At 44.0% G+C, this 23,419-nt stretch overlaps 1 protein-coding gene and 1 non-coding gene across 3 annotated transcripts in view; one reads left to right on the forward strand and one right to left on the reverse strand.

Annotated features, from left to right (window-relative positions):
- Schip1 (schwannomin interacting protein 1) overlaps nt 1-23,419 on the forward strand; it is a 156,373-nt gene that overhangs the window by 63,202 nt on the left and 69,752 nt on the right. The window lies entirely within an intron of this gene.
- LOC114618053 lies at nt 13,001-13,186 on the reverse strand. Its single transcript, XR_003710914.1, has one exon. It is a non-coding gene; the product is annotated as a U2 spliceosomal RNA (small nuclear RNA).

Below are 23,419 nucleotides of genomic sequence, written 5' to 3' on the forward strand. Positions count from 1 at the left end.
GGGTTGTAAAGAACGTTTCAAGGGTAATGGGAAGAATTAAGGGGAAACAAATGTGGAGGACTTAACTGAAACCCAGTGGCTGATTAGGAGTTTGCCACACAGCTGGTTGGAAGATGGGAAGGAAAGCCGGTCACAGAGACATGGATCGGTTTTTCTGGCTTGGGTGAGAGAGACTGAATGGGGCCAGGTTCTTCTCAATCTTGTTAGGAATTTGGGACTTTATCCTAAGGAAAATGAAGTTTTACTGAGGCATTTTCAGTGAAGTAAAACAGTAGATTTGGAGTCTGGAATAGTAACTCAAGGCAGAGGTGTTTGGATGGGGAAGCTGCCGCAAAGCAAAGCCTGGATCTCCTTGCTCTAGAATGTCTGAGCTGAAGCCCTGCAGGTGAGATGGGAGGGGCTTGGGCCCTGACAGATTTCCAGGAAGGTGAATGCTGCTTTCATTTGCTCACATATATCCCCACCCCCCACTCTCCCCTATGTGAATGGAACATCTGTCATGTGCCAGTGCTCCTATGTACAAAACAATGTCCCCTCCTGCAGTCACCATATAAGGTGACTGACTACATCAGGGAAAACAAGTGAACACATACTACAGTGTTGTGACCATGCTGATAACCCACCCCCACAAGCTCTACCATAAAATGAGAGGTCTAGTGTAGGCAAGCCAGTGTGCCTCAGGTCAGCCACAGTGGTCATGTGCAGATTTTGATAAAGTCATCCTGAGTCCCAAGATCTTTGATCTGTTCTGAACCCATCATGGGTTCTCTTTTTCCCACCAACAGATGCAAGAAAGAGACCGATTCAAAGATGCTGTGTCCTGCACAGCTTCAAGGATTGACCTACTGGGGCTGCAAGGGAATGAAGAAAAGACAAATTTGGACACACAGAAAAGCTGGGGTTGGATGGACTGGGCTCTCAGGTCTTGGAGAAGCAGCATCCCGGAAAGCTCAGCCTGTTTATTATATACAGTGAGATATGGAGGTGGGGTTATTACATACAGATAAACAAGAAATTAGATTTATTATGTACAGTTGGACAAAAAGGCAGGTTTAGCTAATCTCAGTAGGAGCACTCACTATAGGGAAGCGGCCTTTGAGTAGTAACATCTGGGTAGATATTAAAAAGCTATGGTGGACAGTTTTTTGCACACACTGTTATCATTCACACTCAGCCCAGAGGAAGGCTTTGCCTTCCCTCTGAGCCTCTCCCAAGGAAGACTTTACTACCCACAGGGCTGAGGCATTAGTCCTGGATGTGGCCCATGGAAACAATACACATTTACTCAGGACTTCAGTCTGAGCTTCCTCTGTTCCCCACAAAGGTCACAGCTGCAGCCTCCTGGGAGAACAGAATGCCATTATCAGTTCCTGTCACACAGGTGGCATCTGATAGCAGACCACGGGTCTAAGGAGCACAGATTTCAGTAGTAGTTGCTGATCTGCAGTGCACTATCAGGGAGTTTCTACATGTGATCTCTGTTGAGTGCCGGGCTGTGAGGGTCCAGGTGACAGAAGAGGAAGTAGGATAGGCCAGATCCATCTTCTGTTTCTGTGAGCCCTTGACCTGCACGTGCAGCCCCTTCTGTGTTCTCACAGGCAAGAGTGACACACATGCTGAGAGACCTTCTGCTCACATCCCTTCAGTACACATTCACACTCCTTCAATGCAGGGCAAGCACATTTTTGAGAAGGGAATCCCTGTACGGAGTGTAGGGGAATTTGAATCCAGCAACATGGATACTCTGACAAGGGATCACATCCAAAGACTTTCTAGGTTTGTATAATCTGGCAGAAATGACACACCTTTAATCCTTCTGGCTGGAATACAGACACACCCTTAGTGCACACCTTTAATCCCAAACAATGAAGGTAAAAGTAATTTGTAAAGGGAAGCAGCCATGTTTGAAAGTGTCATCAAATTGAGGGGCAGACAAAGTGACAAATCAGAGAAAGATTTGACAGATTGAGTCAGAGATAGGATATGCCCAACTCTCAGGAGAACAGCACAGGAAAGACAAGCTATTTAACCACCACACAGGGAGAGTTAGGAACTCAATTTAGTTGAGTTCAGTTCAGTGCAGTTGGGTGTAGTTCAGTTGAGTACTGTTGAGTTTGTGAGTTCCATTGAGTTTGTTCAGTTTGTGTAGTGCAGGTCAGGATAGATAGTTGAACCAGAGAATAAGTAGGAGCCAGATTAGAACAAATTGTTAGAATTAGTTTGAGGCCAAGCAGAGCAATTCAGTGACAAGCTGAGAGAAGCCAGATTGGATCAGTCAGTTGGGGGTGGGGGGAATGTTTGAGCCAGAACAACTGAATTGAACCAGCTAGGCAGAGTTCTGAAGGAAGCCTCTGAGATGACAATTAAAGCAGGCAGATAGAAGTTACTTTTACAATGGAGGGCAAGGGTACTGTTCACACCCAGTGCTCTGGCTGTGCTGAAAATGCAAAGTGTGTGATTTTTACCTGAAAAAAAGTTCCCATTTTAGAATCCAGGTGGTTAGTTTGTTTTTTCTTTTCATTTCCAAACCCTAGAACTTATAGGCTCCCTTTGTATGCAAGAAAAATGAATGACAGTTTTCCTAATTGTTTTTCTTTTTTTTATGGAAGAGTTATGTATAAAAGTGAATACACACACACACACACACACACAGAGGAATTTTCAGCTGGAAATGATAGCAGTTACTCTAAGTAAGATATTGTAAATGTTGTTTCTCTAAGGGGAAAATTTTCAGAATTTCAGCAACTAACACACATTTCTAGAACATAAACAATTATTTATAAGTAAAAGAGAAAAAGCACGTATATATGTGTGTATATATATATATAGCACATTAGTCATATTTTTATTATCTAAATTATGTGTATGTATTTCTGTCTGCATATGGATGTGTATATGACACCAGCTGCCTATGGAGGCCAGAAGAGGGTCCTGGATCCCCTGGAGCTGCTGTTCCAGGTAGCTGTGAGCTACCTGAGGTGGGTGCTGACGTCAGGCTGTCTGGACGAGCAAGAAGTGTTCTCAACCATGGAGCCATCACTCCAGAACCATATTGTTCCTAAGAATTGTCTGATACTTACTTTTCCCCTGGATCTAATGAGAGACACCTATAGTAAGAAGAAAGGGAGTCCAGTATGTTCTGCATATACATTTTGTCATCTTTTCTGTAGTAAGCAATTTCATAAATACCTTATCAATATATTACCTTAAGTTCTTAAAGAAAACAGATCCATCCAGAGTAGTTTAAATCCTCTGGGGTCTTTTTCTCCTAAAAGAAGTTAGCTATTCTGTTGCAGGTAATATTTTTTAAATGCCACTGGTGGGGCTGACTATCTAAGCGGCAGTGGCTCTGCTTAGCTCAGGCCTCCTTGTTCCGCAGTCAGAGCCAAGCACACCACAGCTGGAAGCAGCCAGAGGGCACACGTGCCACAAGTAGACCCATGAGACCGCAGCTCTGGCCAGCCAGAAACACCGGCCCTGGCACCCACAAAATGCCAGCGTGGGAGATGGCTCTGCCAATCCACCATGCTGTCTCCACAAAGCTTGGCTCAACCCCAGAATACCCACCATTCTATTGGGCCCACGGTACCTGATAGAATGAAGACTCTTATGGTTAAAGATTATCCAGTATTTATATATTTGGAAATGTTATGTAGCAGGATGGCTTCCTACACTATTCAATCAGTAATAATTCCATATTTACATATATCTCATCATTACTACATAGTTCTGGCAGGCTTGGAACTCAATGTGTAGACCAGGTTGGTCTCAAACTCACAGATACCACCAGGATCTGCCTCCCAAGTGTTCAGATTAGAGGCAAGCAGTTAGCACCTACCGTGTCTCACTTGAAATTTTCTTTTATAAACAGTGTTTGTACATTTCCTCAGTTTTATTCCCAACCCCCAGACATTCCCCAATGAAAATAAAGGACTTGGCACAGTGCCTAATATCTGATAATCATACAACATGTTAACAAATTTTATGGCTACAATTAATCATTTTATTGCTGTTGTCACAATTCTGATTGAAGAAACCCAATCTTCAGTAATTAGGGATACCATGATTATAAAACTCATGCATAAAAATGCAGTTCTACAAATTTACAAGTGGTCTCTCGCTTTGTACTGATTAAAAACCAAAAGAACAAACAAATAAAGATTGTTTTGTGGCTTAGTTAGGGTTTTTATTGCTGTCATGTAACACCAGGACCAAAAGCAACTTGGGGAAGAAAGGCATTTATTTCAGATGGCATGTCCCGATCACAGACTTTCATGAAGGGAAGTCGGGCAGGAACCTGGAGGCAGGAGCTGATGCAGAGTCATGGAAGGTGCTGCTTACTAAGGCTTGCTCCTCATGGCTTGCTCAGCCTGCTTTCTTACATATGTCAGGACTACTAGCCCAGAGGTGGCACCACCTACGTGAGCTGAGATCCCTCCACCCCATACCAGTTCTTAGTTATGAAGATGTATTACAGATTTGCCAACAGGTCAGTCTGGAAGGAGCATTTTCTCAGTTGAGGTTTCCTTAAATGACTCTACCTTGTATCAAATTGACATAAAACCAGTACATTACTAAAACACCCTTTAAGTACTGGGAGAGCTGCACATGTTAACTCATTTAATCAATTAATCTTTTTAAAAGATTTATATATATACATATATATATATATATATATGTGTGTGTGTGTGTGTGTGTGTGATTACACTGTAGCTGTCTTCAGACACACCAGAAGAGGACATCAGATCCCATTACAGATGGTTGTGAGCCACCATGTGGTTGCTGGGAATTGAACTCAGGATCTCTGGCCAATGCTCTTAACTGCTGAGCCATCTCTCCAGCCCCTCAATTAATCTGTTTTTGCAAATATAATGTGAGCTTTTATTTTATAGGTGAAGAAGCTGGAAATAAGAGTCTAAATCAAATAACTGTAGTAGAAAATTAAGAAGGAGAACATATTCTTAGTTCTATGAAAACTGCCAGTTACAGGAGGTAAAAGCAGTTGTCTTGAATAGACGAGTTTTCTCTTTTTTTTTTTTCTTAAAAAGGAGGTTTCATGCCTAGCTCTTTCTGTTTGTTTAAGTCCCAGTTCCTCTCCACATCTGAGAGGCGACCTTTCCAGTATAATGTATGTAGGTGGAATTCACTCTGTAAGCTGTGAGTGGGATTTTAGTGGTTTGATGACTGACAGCCTCAAGCCCCATTTCTAAGTGACTCATCATCTTAAAAGCAGCTGATGTGTCGCTGATACCTCAGATGAGTGTGGAAACATAAACAGTGGATAAACAGTAGGCTTGGCAGTCTCAGATTATTACTGTGAGTGGCTGATGTTACAATGGCAAAGCTTCACGGAGGTAGGGTTTTATTTCACAAGGAGTATGGAAGAAGTGTGGAGGTCTGCTACTACCTAAGACAGCTTCAGGAGGGCTGAAGTCTCTGCTTTAGTGTTAGCTGTGGATTTCAATTTGTCTTCTTGCCCATCCTTAATTTCCTGGTCTCTGCTTATGGTCCAAGATGGCTGGTTAAGCACCTGTCATCATGTAATACAATGAAAAGGGAACACTTTACAAGTGTGGGAAACTGATACTTTTGCTAGAGAGAGAAGGAAAGGGTTAGCCATGCAACATTGGAGAGATTACTTCCATTGCTGCATCTGTTCCAGAATACCCTGTTTTCTGCTGCCTTGAACAGGAATCCTGAAATAGATGTATATGTGGGTCCTAAACGTCTCCTCGGGTCACCTGATTTTGAGTGAATGACTGAAGTCCTTAGAAATCTGTATTTTTATAAAAAGGAAAGCAGGAAGTGGTGATAAATTCCTTGCCTTGCAGACACTTCAAGTTTATCTCCAAAACCCATTTGAATCTGCCAACCCAGGTAGCCCTGATCTTATGACCCCAGCTCCGTGAAGAAGGAGACAGGAGGGTCCTAGGCTCACTGGTCAGCCAGTCTAACCTAACTGTTGAGTTGAAGGCCAGCAAGAGACCTTGCCTCAAAGGAAGTGGATGGCATTCTGAGGTTTTCTTCCAGCCTCCACACACAGGCACACACATGGATCAACACACACAGACATAAGCTGTAGCAAAGAAAAAGCAAAGAGGGCCATGGCTGTATGGTTTTAGTAGCTCCTTTGAGACTGCTTAAAGTCTCCCCTAGGGGATTCAGATTCCTGAATCACAAGCATTAACCCTGCAATTACTCTCAGAATCTTCGGGCTTATCTAAGATTCCCAATTAGAGATACAGACTCCATGTGAGGATACTGCATTTGCAAGGTCTTGCAACCCGCTTTCATCAGGGTATACCGAGGGAGTCTTGTCACAGGTGGGAATAAATACAGACAGTGGGAATGCATCAAGAGCTGGCTACTTCTCTGGTTTTGTAAGTCACAGCATGCTTTCCTCCTAAGGAATATTGAGATTAGGGTCCTAGCAACTATTGTTTTCAATGCTAAAATCATTACCCGTGTTACACGTAAACCTGAGAGTCACCTGAAGGACAGGTTTCATTCATCACCTGTTTACAGATGGAGATAAGGTCATTTGATTCCAAGAGCATTGCCACAATTTGAACTGAGGTCATGGACTCTGGCATCTGTACCCTTTATAGATGGAACTATACCTTTTCAAAAGTATAGGACATCATGAAACATTTGCTGGGTTTTAGTATGTAATAAACTAAGGAAAGTTGAGAGGTGGCGTCAGTTTTGCCTGTTCCCTGGAGTCATGTGTCATCCCTTGGTATCCTCTGGGGACTATCCCAAGACTCCCCATGGTTACCAAGATGCACAGGTGCTCATTTCCCAAGTAGTGTACATACGCAGCCCATTCCGTATGGCTCCCCAAATGATGAGAACCTTGGTCGATTGCTTACAGTAACAAATACAGAGTAAACATGATGAAAGTTTTTATACTGAGCTCTTAAGAGGCTAATCACAATGTTAAGGTCTGTACATGTTCACTGCAGACAGAGCTTTAAAGTTATTACATTTATTTATATCTGCATGTCTGTACCATAGCACGTGAGTGGTGGTCAGAGGACAGCTTGCAGGAATGAGTTGTTTCTACTTATGAAGGGGATCCTGGGGGTTGGTTTTAGGTCACTAGGATTGACAGTAAGCATCTTTAGTCCCCAGGAACCATCTCAGAAGCCCTAAATGTCTTTAGTTTTTTTAAAAAAGATGTATTTAATATGTATGAATGCTTTCATTATGTGTGTGTGCTATGTTCATGCATGGTGCAGGGGGAGGTCAGAAAAGGCATTAGGGAAGAGTTGTAAGCCACTAAATGGGCCCTGAGAACCAAACCCTGATCCTCTGGAAGAACAGCCAGTGCTCTTGGCCACCAAACCTACTATCCTCGATCCCTCTAAGGAATTTATTTTTATCTGCAGTTGGTCCACAGATGCAGACTTCTGTGCTGTGGAGAGCTGACTGTGTTAGTGATCCCTTCGCTCCCTTACTGATTCTCTGCTGAGTTCCAAATAAAACCATCTTTGTATATGAAGGAAATGCCCAGGCTTTTGAGCTCTAAGGATCTGACACTGCTTCGGTCTGAGTAAGCAATGGCACAGAAGACAACTGGAGTGCAGGCCTGTCCTCCACCCGCTGTGCCTTCTCAGACAGTGACAGGAGCCCCCTGTTCTTGTAACACTGGAGGAGATAATTTTGATCTGCATGTTTCAAATTAAAAAAAAACCCAAGTCTACTGATAAGCATATGGGAAGGGAGAAGAACCAGCAATGATGTGTTCTTCATAGCAACTGGAAAGGAGAGAGGCCTTGAGTATATGATGCCCTCTTTCCCAGCCATGTGTTCTGGGTACAAGGCCTCTGAAGTCATGCTGCAGAGCTTTGGGGTCCCGGTATAGGTTGGTCTGGCATGAAACAACGTTTGAACATACAGATCAGTTGCTTTACAACTTGAAATGCTTTGTCCCCTCAGTGTGTTACGTAAGATGCCACTAAATGCAAATATGAAAAAAATCCATATTCAAGCTGGCTTCACACAGTGAAGAGATTCGGCTTTTAAGCAGCTAGAACATTCTTTAGAAAATGCTTCTGGGAATGTGGCCGAAGCTCAAGGAAAGAATGCCCCTCTACAAAGCTCTGGGTTCTATTTCTAGCACGGGAGGGACACACACACACACACACACACACACACACACACGCTTTAGAATCTGTTTCCTTCTTTTATTTAACAGAATTTTACTCAGAATGTGATCATTTTTATTAAGGCCCCTGCTGTGTTTCTTGCAGTCAGCTTCATTTTATAGCTATCCCTCACTGCCACACCTGGTTGTTGCCAGAGTATTAATTATATGACTCCAGAGAGTTGAGTTTCTTAGCTCACTTGGAAAAAAAAAGACGGGTAGGGGGTAGAGGCTCCCAGGAACTCTGTCAGAAGAGTTAGTTGTCCTTAGCAAATTTCTCTGCACACACACCCCCATTCAATCTTTTAGTTAATTTTAACTATTTAAGTGTGTATGTGTGTGTGTGTGTGTACAAATGTGTGAATGCCGGTGCCTGGCCTGTGGGGTCCAGAAGGTAAGGTGTTAGAGCCCCCGAATCTTTATGGGTGCTTACGAGTACTGAGAACTGAACATCTCTCCTTACAAGACCAGTGCTGGTCTTCAGTTGCCTGCTGAGCCACCTCTTCAGTCCCCGCCCCTGCCCTCATTCCCACCTCCATCCTATTTGATCTCCTGGCTCTCACTGCCCAAATAAGGTCATATTTCTTTGAACTGGCGGCCTGGATTATGCTGTGGGAGGTATTATGTAAATTAGCTTTGGGCTGCCACTACCGGATCGTCGACTCAGAGCACCCAGGCTTTGCAGGAAGAAGTCAGGGACCCAAATGCAAGTTAAAGTTACGGCTAAGTGGAGGGCCTGTATATGGAAGCGGCTACAGTGATGATTAGAGGCTCCCTGATGTGGCATCACTCCAGCAACGCCCTGAGCACCGGGCCCTGCCCTAGGCGCCAGGGCTCCTGGTTTCACTCACAACTTTTGGGAATCTGCTGACCCCTAGTGTCTTCAATAAGCATTGGCTGTATACTCTAAAGACTCACGTCCCACCTCCTCTCTCACAGAAACCCCAGAGCTATGCAAGAGGAGGTTGAGAGCCAAATAAACCGTGACTTTAATGGGAGGCCTCTGAGTCCCGTTAAGACTCAGCATACAGACTCCCGTGTGGTGGCTCTCTGCCTGTGAATCTAACACTTAGCAGGTTAAGGCAAGATTTCTGAGTTTGAAGCCAGCCTGGATTACTGGTGAGTTTCAGGCCAACCTGGAGGTATAAAGTGAGATTCCCCCATCTCAAAAACAAAAGGCTGAGCATTCATGCTGGGGATTTCCTGACCATCATTCTAAGAGAACTTTATGTAAACCTGGTCGCCCCTGTCAATCATGTCCAAGGAGGTCTCTTCCCTAGATGCAAGGTATCCTTTTGGAGGCAGGGCATAGGTATGTGATGAGGACCTACAGTCTTAGTGAATATTGCCTGGGTAGATGAAGACCACCACTATTATCCTAGCATTGAAGAAGCAGAGGCAGGAGGAGCTCAAGTAGGAAGCCAGGCTGGGCTGCATATAGCAAGTTCCCCACCAGCCTGACTGTGCAGAAACACCTTAAAATAAAAGAAAGTGAGAGAGAGGGGGGAGTGGGGGAAGGGGGAGGGGGAGAGGGGAGAGGGGAGGAGAGGGGGAAGGGGGGAGGGGAGGAGAGGGGAGAGGGGAGGAGAGGGGAGAGGGGAGGAGAGGAGAGAGGGGAGGAGAGGGGAGAGGGGAGAGGGGAGGAGAGGGGAGAGGGGAGAGGGAAGAAGAGAGAAGAGTGTAGGTATTATTCAGCTATATTTTTGCTCATAAATAGCAGGTCTATCAGCCTAAATGCATACACTGTAATTAAGGCAGCAGTCAATTGCATATGTAAACTCTATGTTATACAAAGTATTCCAGTATCCCAGAAGGCACACCTGAGCAGCTGTTTTGTGCTGTGGCCTGGCTACAGTGTGGTCAACAGCTCCAGTACTCACTGTGCAGGGCTTTTATTACATGGTATCAGCTTGTTCTGCTGCTGGGAGCCAGACTGGAGCCACTGGTGAAGATGTGTTTCCTCTCAGCCTTCCTCTGCTCTGTGCGCTTGGAGGCACAGGATTTTACCTGCTTTCCTGGATTTGGGTTGTAGGATAAAAGGAGACAAGAAGATGACACCCAAGGAAAAAAAGAGAGAGAATCTTTGATTTGTTTTGCTTGTAACCAATTTCGAAGGCAAGTGTGAAATGAGACAGCTCTCCAGCTAGGAGGAATTTTGCACAAAGCAAGGGTTAGAAATGAACTAATATGATCTCTGGAGGGCACTGAAGGACAGATAGAATTTCTCAATCTGGGATCTGTGGAATGCTCTGGAAAACAGGCAGGTGTTTGACAGCTGGTTGGTTTTAGCAAGCAGAGCTGCTATTACTGCTAACCAAGCATCACACTGCTTGCTGTCCAGGGGCTCATGCAGCCACTGCCAAGACAGCCTCCTCCAACCTTGGCTATGTCTTCCCACAGCAGAGGAAAGCCCCAGCAGAAGAGCTGCAGCCTCAGTGGCTGAGTGAGGCACCGGGAGGCAGCTAAGCCACAGATGTGTGCAGTGACTGCAGTGTTGCAGGGGAGGCTGCAACATCAGGGTGGCTTGTGCCTGTCACCAGATTAGACACACCAAGTGAGTTTGCCATGATGATGCCTTAGATTGTGTAGATGGTAGGCACATTAGATATTTGTTCTATCTTTCCATTGACAACCTTGGAGTTCACCTTTGTGACACATAGCTTTCTTGCCAAAATGGAGACTAGGAGTATATTCAGTCAATGCTAAGTGGGAGCTGTGAAAAGCCACAACTGTTGTAGACCACTTAAAAGTTGTAGACTGGTCTTTGTCAGTTTGAATGGATCTTTTTTATTTTTTCTTCCTTTACATTTATTTATTTATTGTGTGTGTGTGTGTGTGTGTGTGTGTGTGAGAGAGAGAGAGAGAGAGAGAGAGAGAGAGAGAGAGAGAGAGAGAGGTGCTGCTGCACATGTGGAGAGTCAATCCTGCTTTGGGGGTTCAGCTTTCTTTCCACTAGAGGGTCTTGGTGATCGAACTCAGGTCGTTGGCTTGGCAGCATGCTACTTTACCTGCTGAGCTTACTGGCCCTGACTATAACTTATTATAGGCTCATATTTATAGTCATCTCCCCCTGCCCCAGTGCCATTTCTCCTGTCCCTCCCTCTGCCTTTTATGGACGGTGTGAGGCGTGAGCTTGCCTCGGATGACCTGCACGTCCACTCTCAACAAGCACCTAACCCAGCTTCTACCTTTTGTTGTGTGCCCAGTCCATGGCACACAGCAGCGTGGTTTTCCAAGTGCTGTCCATGGCTTTGTGAAAGAACCAACCACCAGGAAGATTACAACAATTTGTGGGGTTTTTTTAAAAGTATTTTTAGAATTTTCTTCTTTGTATGCTTCTATCTTTATTGTTGTTTTTCTGGTTTGTTGTTGTTGGGTTTCTTGTTTTTTGTTTGTTTGTTTGAGGTTTTTTCTTTTGTTTTGGATTTTTCGGAGATTGGGTTGTTTTCCTCCCCCTTCTCCAAATTAGTGTGTGTTTGTATCTATGTTGAATGGATGATCTCTAATTAGGAATTCCCTTGAGAAGCATAATCAGCCTGGGAAATGTGGGGGAAACGGTGGCTGGAAAGCTGGTTAATTTTGGCAAGAAAAGCAGCGAGTCCTCACCCTTGTTGGCTGTGTGCGACAGCTGTGCCTCTCTGTTGTGTGAGTCTCAAGGAAGGAAGCTAAGCACCAGGGCTGGGCTTGACACCACTGTGTAGGCCTCCCTCGCCTGGGAGTCAACTGTTGGCCTCCCTTTGTAAAGATGAAGAAATTGAGGCCGAGCCACACTGGCGTTTGCCCAAGGCGTAGTTACTTCAAGACACCACCAAGTTTCAAAATACAGGCATTTCTAACTTGAGAATCCTGTTTTTCTACAGTACCAAATGTCCCAGCCTTCAGGTTTTTGTCTTGGAACTAAAAATATGAAGAACAGTGAACATTTGTTCAACTAACAGACAGCTTTTTTAGAACCCTTCTGGTTTTCGTTGTTGTTGTTTGTTTTTTTGTTTGTTTTTTCAGAGGATTTGTTTGGTTTTCATTTTAATTAGCAACCGTGAATAATAAGCACATCCTGGTTCATCGACTCATGACCAGACAGACACCACTAAACAGTGTGAGGAGTGCTGGCCGGGTTTGTATTTAGATTGACAGCAAGAATTATTTTTCAACCCTGAGACTGTGAGCCGCTCATCCATTCTTTCTTGCTAATGGAACCTTGGGTGACCAAGAGCAGCAATATAACCCTGTGTTTCTAACAGTCACATCTGGGGCTAGAGCAGCGGTTCTCAATCTTCCTAATGCTATGACCCTTTGATATAGTTCCTCATGTTTTGGAGATTCCCCCAACCTTAAAATTACATTTGTTGCTACTTTGTAACTGTAATTTTGCTACCATTATGAATCATAATATAAGTATCTGATATGCAGGATATCTGATCTATTACCCCCAAAAGGGTCATGATCCCTGGGTTAAGAATCTCTAGGCTAGAACCCTGGTGTAGCGGTTAAGAGCACTGCTTTTGCAGAGGACCCAAGTTTGGTTTACAGCACCCATATTGGGTGACTCACTGCTGCCTGTGACTCCATCTCCACACACACAGGGTAAAATCACAGGGTATGATGGCACATGCCTTAAAATCCCAGCACTCAGGAGACAGAGACAGGCAAATCTGAGTTTGAGGCCAGATTGGTCTACACGGTGTGTTCCAGGCCAGCTCAGGCTACATCATGAGATCCTATCTCAAATAAATAAATAAAATCCTTTATGGTCATGTGACATGATTTAGCCAGTGATTGTTATTTCTCTGAGATACCTCTTAAAGTGGCTGGCTGACTTACCTGGCGAGTATGTTTGATTTAATTCTACTAAGGGGGTATATTGTTTTTCAAGGCACTATAATACCAGAATTATATGTGGGTCAAGCAAGTTCCTATTCTACCTCCCTGCTCCAAAAATCCTCTTAAACAATTGTCCTCAGATAGAGGATGCCTCAGGAGGTAGGCTGGTAAAAACAGACACTATAGCTGGTCTCATCCAGAAGGCCAAGAAGCAGTGGCCTGTGTCTTCTTCATGTCTAGTTTTTTTAGTTTTTTGTAGCTAGGAAAGGAGTCAGTGTGAAGGTGGGAACACAGAGGAGAGGTAGCCGAGGCTCAGATAGAGAGCCTGTCCCTCGGAGGCTCAAACACCATTGTAACAGGCCGGATGCCTGCCCTCACTGTGTGGGCAAAATAACCCCTCTAATTTTTAACAGTTTTCTGAGATCTAATTCCATGCCACACCACTGGGCTGCTTTAGGTATAAATCAGTGATTTCAGTAAGTGTATAGGGCTACCCAGACACTGCAGGACCCAAACTTAAAACATTTCTTTTCCCCAGAAGTATCACTTCTGCGTGTGTGTTCTTCTCTTCCAGAGTGTGGCTGTCTTCTCATTTTCCTGTTGATATATTTGAAGCCTAATTTTAATTTTGCTGAAATCTTTTTTTCTGCCTTAAGATTCTCTTGAGTCAGTCATGCTTTTTGATGTTGTTCAATAACTCTTTGTCTAACCCAAGCTTGTAAATCTTGTCTATATTTTCTTCTTCATTTTTTAAAAACCTACCCTATGTTCCAATTCATTTTGACTTCATTTTAGAATAGTTTGGCAATTTCTTAAAGTAAGTTTTACCAATTTGTCACATGGACTCCAGTTCCTCTCCTGAAAGTTTATCCGTTAAGTCCAGTTTTTCTTGGTTTGTTTAGATTTGGTTTTTGCCTTCAGCTATCCAGTTGTCTCACAACTCTGTCAGAAAAACTATACTTTCTGTCCTATTACCTTGATGCCTTTGCCTAGAACCTTGTGCTATGAGTGCAAAGCTTCGCTTGTAAGACTCTCAGTTCTGGGGCATTGATTTATATGTTTTCCCCATGCAGTACCATGCTATCTTAATTAAGGTGGCTTAATGGTGAATTTTAAAATGAGAAACGTAGGTTTCTTGCTTTCTGTCTTTTAAGGGTTTTTTTTTTTTTGTGGATCTTTCATGTGTCCATTTGTATTTTAGAATCAGTTCATCAATTTCTGCCCAAAAGACTTGGAATTTTTAAGACCTTTGTTGGGTTCACAGATCTATTTGATGAGAATTTATCTGTTAATAATATTGAATCTTCTGCCTTACTTCTTTATAAATATTTATAAATATCAATTTCTATACCTATAACTATAATATATACTAAATAGTACAATATATACTAATATATTATATAAATTACATATGTAACATATACTACTAATAAAATAGTATATAGCATATACTACTAATACAACATTATATAGTATAATGTATACTAATAATATCAATAACTGTAAATATTTAGAAATATCTATTTCTCACTTACCAGCCTAGTATTTTCCATCTTGAATGGGTGTACATTTATTATCTAACACTGTGAAACACTAGTTGTAGGTTTTTTTCTTTTCAACAGTAATTTGAGTTTATCATCTGTCCTAGTTTGCTTACGTTGCTGTGATAAACACCATGACCCAAAGCAACATGGGAGGAAAGTGTTTCTGTCATCCTACAGTGAGTGAATAGTCGATTTGTTAGGAAGGGAAGTCAAGGCAGGGACTTGGAGGCAGGAACAAAGCAGAGGCTGTGGAGAAACATTGCTGAATGGCTTGCTCCAAGCTTAGCTTGCCCAGGAGGGTGCCACAGTGGGCTAGGACCTCCCACATCAATCAAGAAAATAAGAAAATCCCCACAGACCAGTCTGATGAAGGTGTTTTTTTTCAGCTGAAGTTTCCTCTTCCCGGAAGACCAAAAACAAACAAACAAACAAACAACAACAACAACCCAGCACCATCTCTGGGTTCTCATAGCAAGCTTGGAACTTATATAAAATAACATCTGTTTTAATTATTCCCTGCTATAAATAGTGATAAGAGATTCACGAGACAAAGTGTGATGTATGTAGTTTGGTACAGCCATAAATGTCAGTTTAGTTTCCAAACCCCTTGCTCGTGCCTCTGGATATATGTTGTCTTAGTTAGGGTTACTATTGCTTTGATGAAACACCAGGACCAAAAAGAATTCGGGAGGAGGTATGTAGTCTATGAGGGAAACCAAGACTGGAACTCAAACCAAGCAGGAACCTAGAGGCAGAAGCTAATGCAGAGAACATGGAGGGGTTCTTACTGGTTTATTCCTCTTGGCTTGCTCAGCCTTCTTATAGAACTCAGGACCATCAGCCCAGGAGTGGCGCCACCATGAATGGGCTGGTCCCTCCCCTATCAGTCAGTACTTAAGAAAATGCCCTACAGATCTGAATACAACCTGATGCTATGGAAGCATCTTCTCAATTGAGGCTCCTCATCATCCCTTATCATTATAGCTTGTGTCATGTTGATTTTAAACTGCCCAGCACACATGTGGATTAGGAATCATTTCCATAAGCCCTACTGGGATGTAAGAGTAAAACCTCTGTTAGTGTTGACCTCATTCTCATAGGATAGAAGGTAGTGTTAGTATAAGAGAGCCCCAAACCCAGCCCCTAAGTTCTGTGGACTGAGTAATGAAGGGGTGAAGCACCACGACCCTGGCCATGCAGACAGTGAGGCCAGATCCCCCTAGCCATGACTCTCTGCCCGCCTCTTCCACAAGTGTAATCTATCAGCTGCCAGGAATGTTGGCAGCTGACAGTTCTCAGCTGAGACCCTTTGGGGTTAAACAGAGCTGTTTTGTCTTAGATAATGCCTCCTTCTCCAGATAAGGCCATATCTAGTGACTGATTAACACTGGCAAACAAAGACCCTGCCTTACTCCAGAGTTGAAACAACTTAGAAGGGCCAACCCACCTCCAGCCCACCTGCTGCTTCTGTGAGACCAGTTTTTTCAGGTGCACTGGAGTCAGGGTCTACCTTCAGTCTGGCTTACTGCTTCATTCGTCTCAGTTGTTGAGCTGGAGCTTGCTCTTGAGTACAGTTCTGCCTGAAGATTCTGCTTCCCACGCCTGAAGATCTTTAAGTACAAAGGGCTAGATGCCAGAATTCCTTTCATGGTTGTGAGGATTAATGTTTTATAGAGGCCAGAGAATAAAGGACCAATAGTAGGGGGCTTTGAAGGACAGAGTGCAAGGTCAGCCTCAAAGGAGAGTATCTCAGAAAGCCTCAGCTGACATACATGGAGTATATATGGCCAGGTAAAAACACTGGAGATCAACTTGTTATGGTCTGGATGTAGATGTTCCTTACGGCCTCTTGTGCTTTAATACCTCTCAGTTGTTGGTGCTATTTTGGAAGGTGGTATCCTGCTTTGCTTTTCTGTTGCTATGAATTAGATAGTCTGACCAAAAACAACTTGGGGAGGAAAGAGTTTATTTCATTTTCTGCTTCCAGGTAGGTTGCAGTCCATCACTGAGGGCAAAAGGGACGGGAACTCAAGCAGAACCAGAGTGCTTTTTACTGGCTTGACCTCTGGGTCATGCTCTTTGACCTTTTTCACCTGCCTGGTAATGGTCTGGCCCTTCCTACATCAACAGTCAAGACAATCTCTCACAGACACAACCACAGTCTAGTCTGACCTGGGTAGATCTTCAGTTGAACTTCCCTTTTGCCAAATGACTCTAGGTCAGCAGTTCTCATCTGTGGGTCACGACCCCTTTGGCAAACCTCTGTCTCCAAAACTATTTACATTATGAGTCATAACAGTAGCAAAATTACAGTTATGAAGTAGCAATGAGAATAATTCTGTGGTTGAGGGTGGGGGTCACCACAGCATGAGGAACTGCATTAAAGGGCCACAGCACACGGAAGGTTGAGACCTGCGGCTGTAAGTTGTGTCAAGTTGACAGCATTAGCTAACCAGTAGAGTTGTGGAATCTTTTAGAAGCGGAGCCTTGCTGGAAGAAGGGAGTGAGGGGAGGTGGAGGTGGTCTTACGGGCCGTATCCCACCCTGGTTCTGTCTGAGTTGTCTTCTGGATATGAGCAAGTTACCTCATATCCCCACTAGCTTTGATCTCTCTCTGCTATCACATCCCTGACTCCCATTCCCCATCCCATAATGAAATGAGATGTTTGGCTCCAAGCCATAAGCCAGAACAAGTCCTTTCTTCCTTAGGGTGTTCCTTGTTAAGTATTTGGATACTTTAAAAAGTAGCTAACACAGACCCTGACATTCCCTTTGTAAAGGGACTGTGGTACCCCACCTTTAGTATTCTTTCTACCCACCTCCACCTTTGATCCCAAGGAAAGGCCCTGAATCTGGAAAGGGAAGAGTTGATTTTAGGTCGCTCTTCCCAGCTTTCCTCGCTACACGGTCTTAGAGCTTCCATTCAATTTCTCCTTGGAAAAAGTAAGGAAAAGTTGGCTGTTGTCTGTTTGTTTTTAGTCTGTGCTGATCTTTATTTTGGGTCTGCATTGGTGTAAATTGACAGGAGGCTTCCTTGGACAAATGACTGGGTGACGTCAGAGCCTAATAGACTTCTTATATGATCCAAATCATCTCATGTCGGTGCTTCAGGCCGGTTTATTATTAAATAATAATTTTAAAATGTTTGAGCCTGCATCTCACTATATAGACTTTCTCTCAAATTCATAATAATCCTTCTGTCTGTGGAGAGCTAGGATTACAGGTGTGCACCACCACACCCAGCTCTGATTTCTGCCTATAATGGTATAGCAGGGTTGCTTACTAACAGAATCTGCTACCCTTATTTCAGGCTGTAGATAAATCAACATGTATACTCTCTTAGCCTCCCAAGACATCTAGAGAATGAACAAAAATACAAACAGTTGGCATACTGCTGTGCTCAGAACTTGGCTCATCACTATGTCTCCTAAGGTGCCTGTGGCAGCACTCTCTCTGGGACAGTAGTAGTGGCCTCAGGAAACCATTACAGAATGAAGTTTCCTTCATCTTCCCTCATGATGTCACCATGGTCCTCATTTCCCAAGAAAAATCCATCTTATAAATGATCTTAAGTCACTCCCTTCCCCATTACAGATACCACCATCATCTGCAAATTTCTCGTTTCCACCATAACTCCTGCCTGTCTCCTTGACCTTTGGTTCTTCACCCTTTAATCTACTCATCTGCCCACCCCATCTCTAACCCCATTAATCACTTCTTGATAGTAAAGCCTAAATTCTTAAATGGGTACCAGAGATGTTCCATATTTGGGCCCAACTTACCTTTGGTCTAATTTATACCACGTCCTTGTGCTTTAATGTAACCATTCCCCCTGAACCTCTGAACTTACACTGCTTGAGTTTTGGTGCCTTTGTGACATCCTCTGCCTGAATTTTCTTCTCCATCCTGTCTCCTTTCTGCTCAGTTGGCTCCTACTTGTCCCTGAAGTGTAGCTCTAGAGAAGAGTCTTCCTTCTCTAGGACACCTCCCTGACCCCACCACTTGGGTCTCGATCATATGTCCTAATCAGTAACTGGTGTTAAGGGTTTGTGGGACAGAGGCTGGGAAGTGGCTCAGTTGGTAAAGGATATGAGTTTGTCCTCCCAACTCACATGGAAAAAGCCAGGTGTAGTGGTCATATACACATGTACTCACAGCACTGGGGATGCGGAGCTCTCCACATTCCTTGCTGCCTAGACAGCCTCCCTTACTTCACAGATTCTAGGCCAGTGAAGATGTTTTGTCTCAACAACAACAAATAGTTTCCGAGATATGACACCGAGGTTGTTCTTTAACCTTCTCATTACTTGTATATGCATACCTACACATACATAGACATGCACATACAAAATACATGCATAAGATAAATATGTGGTATGTAGAATAGTTGCTTATGTGTCTCTATGTCTAGTGTGAGAATGGATCTTGTTTCATGTCTATATTCCTGACCTCTGAAGGCTTGAGCCTTCAGTTAACTGTGTAATTCAGATGAGGGAATAGAATATCAGTGATGGAAAACATTAGGCTAACAGCAGGACAGGTCCACACATGAGGAGCAAGCTGCGGTTAGAACTTTCACTCGTGTTCAGATGATGCTCATTGAGGAATGTACCTGTCTTCTTCAAACTCTCATCAAATGTCTCCAGGTAGGTAACTACGTGTTCCACTCAAGTTATAGGGAGAATACAAAACAAAACAAAAACCAATCACTGAAAAGCTGCATATAAACTGTAGCTGGATTTACTTTGAATTAGGGACAGTAAGATCATTAAGGTACAAAACCAACAGGAAACTGTGTACAAATAGTGGTAACACATATCTCCTGATAATGCTGTCAGCCCCTGACCCACTCAGGAACATTGTCCAATACCCTTGGGTTCATATATTCACCAGGAAGGGCTGGCTGAGCACCCTGGGATTCCACAGGGCCGGTAGGCCACCAGGCAGCAACAGAGGACCATGGGCAGCCTGGAGCAGAGTGTTGCTGATACAGTGTCAGAACTATGACAATGGCTTGGTGTTCCTGGTCTTGTGAACCTTCTGTGCCTCACTCTGAGCAGGCAAGGCAAGGCAGCTCTGACCCACACGAAGGCAAAACCAAATTGCTTCCTCTTCCTTTCAGGCAGCTGATGATTTTGTTTTTTACATTAGCAAAATTATCTGTTTGAGGTTGTGTGGTCCTTATCCTATGACCTAGTTACTTGTTGCTTTAAAGTAGCTTATTTCAGCTTAACCTAGCAAACTTTGTCTCGTAGGCTCTGCCAGCCAGAAATCCCACCCAGAGCTCTGTAGCTCTGGTTCTAGCCCAAGGTGACTCTTGAGGCTGCAGTCATCAGAAGGCTTTACTTGGGGAAAGAGGGATACATTGCTGGAGACTGGTGTCCAGAAGCCTCAGCTCCTCAAGAATGGCCTTCTCCATAGGCTCTTTGTTCCTACGTCATGGTGCAAGTTCACTCTGTACCAGCCATCAGCCTATAGAACACAGTCTTTAAGTCTAGGCCACACTCAAGATCCTACTGCTTCACAGAAAGGTCTAAAGGAGTTTATGGGTGCATTTTGAGAGTACCTCATTCTTCAAAGGAATTTAGAAGTACTGGAATATCATAGAAATAATCATGGCTCATCTTGAAGAAGGTCGTACCTCTTGCACCTTATTTCCATTCTCCTGCTCACCAGTGGTCTAAGGGAAGCAGCAAGTGGAAGATCCACTGTGAAACTTCCTCAGATGCGACCAGGTGCGGTTTTTCCTCCCATTTCTTTAATTGGTGCCAGTCACAGATGAAAGTGCCTGTCTCTGATATTCCCTCCATGAAGGTAGGTGGTTCAGGGAATCAGCTTCTTGGTGGGAGTCATCCTTCCCTGCCGTCTTGGTTGGACTTGGTCACATCTTCCAGGAGGCCACCACAGAGGTTTGAGTGAAGCACTCCTACTGACACATGACAGCCTGAACAGAACGCTGTTGGCCATTGCCAGCTCTGCCACCAGACTCCAGATGGACATTGTGTAAAGGACTTCTGTGGCCTCAGAGGACAGCCCAAAGGATAACTGTAAAGTTGCAAAACCAGCTGGAGAGTCTTAAGTGTATTTCCCACCCATCAAACCCACCTTAATTAAAATACATACTAAGAACTTCCTACTGGTGAAAATTCAGACACCAGCACCTAGCACTTGGAATTATAGCTTCCTAAGAGAAGAAATCACTAAAACATCTAAAAATAATAATTATAGACAAGTCACTCTTCGGAGGAAATTATATACATAGTCAGGTCGGCAGATTATAGAAAAAATTCAAACCTGTAGCTTAAATTCAGTCTGAAATGAAATGAACTCTACACGTCTGAGGAGAGGGGGCTGGAGGAAGGAAGGAGCTGAATCAGAACAAGAATAGAGAAGGCATGTGTGCACGTCTCTGCCTGTCATGCTCAGTCAGAGACCATGTACAGATGTGACTTCCTGGTGTTGTGCAATGTCTAAAGCTTGAAAAAATTGAGGGCAAGATTGTCTCCTGACATCTTGAGGACTCTTTCAACTGGGAGTTCAGCCAGAAATAGCCAAGCATCAATGTCACACTTAACATGAAATAAATGCCAAGATAAGAACTAGGGACATGAGATAGGAAGGAAGGGATATTCAGGAGAGGTCGTTACTATATAGGAAGGGATATCAGGAGAGGTCGCTACTGTTCACAGGGTTGTCAGGGGAGACCTCTTTACTAAGGCAGCATATGTGGGGGAGTACAGAAGCAACCCCTTAAGATTCCCCAGCAGACTCAGCAGAGTGCTGAGCTGCAGAAGGCTTTGGAGTAGAGACTAAGTCGAAGGAAGAACAGATCTCCTTGGTGCTGGGAGGCAGATAACCAACCCTGGTTCCTGGCTGAAGTTTGGTGTCTATCTACCCTGAGAGAGATGGATGCTATTAGAACATTTTGAAGAGAAGAGATAGAATCAGATTGTCAGATAAATATTCTGGTTATTTTGCTGAGACTAGGCCAAGGTGGGGGAGGCTGGAAGGGCAGAACCAGGGAATCTGGGAAGAAAGCATGTGTAATGATCCAGGAGAGATGATGGAATCAGATAATTCCAGGGGTTTCTGAAGCATCAGTCAGAGACGTTTTGCTCCTAGACTGTGGGAAGAGGGATAGGGAAGAGTCTGGTATGACTCTCAGATCAGGTCAGAGTACAAAATTTGCCATCACATGGGGAAAACTGTGAAGCAGGAGTCTGAGGGTGTCAGAGGTTAGGAAAGGCCAGGAGCTTGATTTAGGTTTCATAAACTTAAGGCAGCCATGAGATCTGCAAGTGGAATGGTGTGGACAGAAGGATAAAGGAGTCTGGAGCTCAGAGAAATGTCCAGGAGAGAGATGGGGGTGTAGAATTCACTGGGGAAGAGATGAAAGGAGTCTCAGAGCGGGGAGAATGGAGAGAGAGGGAAGGGGGAGGAACAGAGACACAAAGAGGGAGTGAATCCTATGAGTAAGCCTCAGATAGTCTAGTGTAGCTATGTCCTGTAGAGCATTCAGTGATATAGACATATTCTTTACATCATCCAGATGTCCAGCCACTAGAACCATGCAGGTCTGGAACACTTAAGACATGATGTGTGTAACTGAAGAGCGCATGTTTAATTTGATTTAACATTTAAAGAGGCACACATAGCCCATGCTGCCATAGTGGACAGGAAGCTCTTGGGCATTAAGAGTGAGAGAATTGAGGAGGGACCAAGAGAAACAAAGCCTTTACCTCAGGAAAGGACCAGAGGCAGCTGAAAGCCTCAGAAGCTGACTGGGAGGAGTCCTACTGGAGGATCCGACACAGGGAGCACTACACGGTGAGACGGGGCTTAGGAGAGTAGATTGTGGAAACAAAAGCTTAATTGGAAAGCATTCAAAGGGAAATAAAGGGTAGAGAGAACCTGCAGACAGCAAGTCTGGACGGCTCTGTCAGAGAATTTTGTGGTTGTCTAGGGGAGCATGTGAGTGAATGGACAAGGGAAATACACCCAAGGGAAACTTTGAAGGTAGCAGCCATGAATTTAAAGAAAGAGTAGTCGACCTTACTGTATATTTTTTTTTCTCTAGCCATCTATATAGGCCTGAGAGCTGACAAAAAGTGGGATTGAACTTGGTAAGTATGAAGAGAGAGGGGCAGGTGAGGGGTTTCAGGAATGGATTGCAGAATCTAGTGTGGGGAGATGTGCCAATATTAGAGCAAGAAAAAGTGGTGGTGATGCAAGGCCAGCTTGACATTGGGAGGTGCTTGGTGGAGACTAGTTCGGGACTCTCTCTCAGCTCCCTCTCCAGTTTCATTTCTTCTGAGGGAAATTCTTTCTTTTCATGCCAAAGCTCAAGATTCGCTTTCTTTTCAAGACTGAGCAACTTTTGTGGTTAATCAAATTATTCCTAATTTGACCAGGTCTAGAGTCATGTGGAAGGGACTTTACATCTCTGGGGATATCAGTGAGTCAGTTTCTAGACTAGGTTAGTGGAGGCAGGAAGGCCCATCTCAGTGTGGGGAGTACCATTCCATGGGCTAGGATTCCACACTGAATCAAAAGAAGAAATGGAGGCCAGCCACAACATCCATCCTTCTGTTTGCTGACTTCAGATACACAATCTGTCCAGCCAGCTCCTGTTCCTGCCTCCAGGCCCTCCCCATTAAGATAGACCCTCAGACTATGAGACGAACCCTTCCTCCCTTCCTTAAGTTGCTGTTGTTGGATAAGAAAGTAATACATCATTTAATCTAAACGACTGGATTGGGTTACCTTCTCTTTGCCTATGGTAGATGGGTGACCTCTGCTGGCTTCCAAGAGCCCTGTCCTTTGCTGAATGATTAACTGTGGTCATCCTAAAATCACCTTCTCCCCTCACCCCTGGGGTGCCAACCCAGGGCCTTGCATATTCTTG

This window comes from Grammomys surdaster, unplaced genomic scaffold (assembly GCF_004785775.1).
Source record: "Grammomys surdaster isolate TR1022 unplaced genomic scaffold, NIH_TR_1.0 139, whole genome shotgun sequence".
NCBI classification, from domain to species: Eukaryota; Metazoa; Chordata; class Mammalia; order Rodentia; family Muridae; genus Grammomys; species Grammomys surdaster.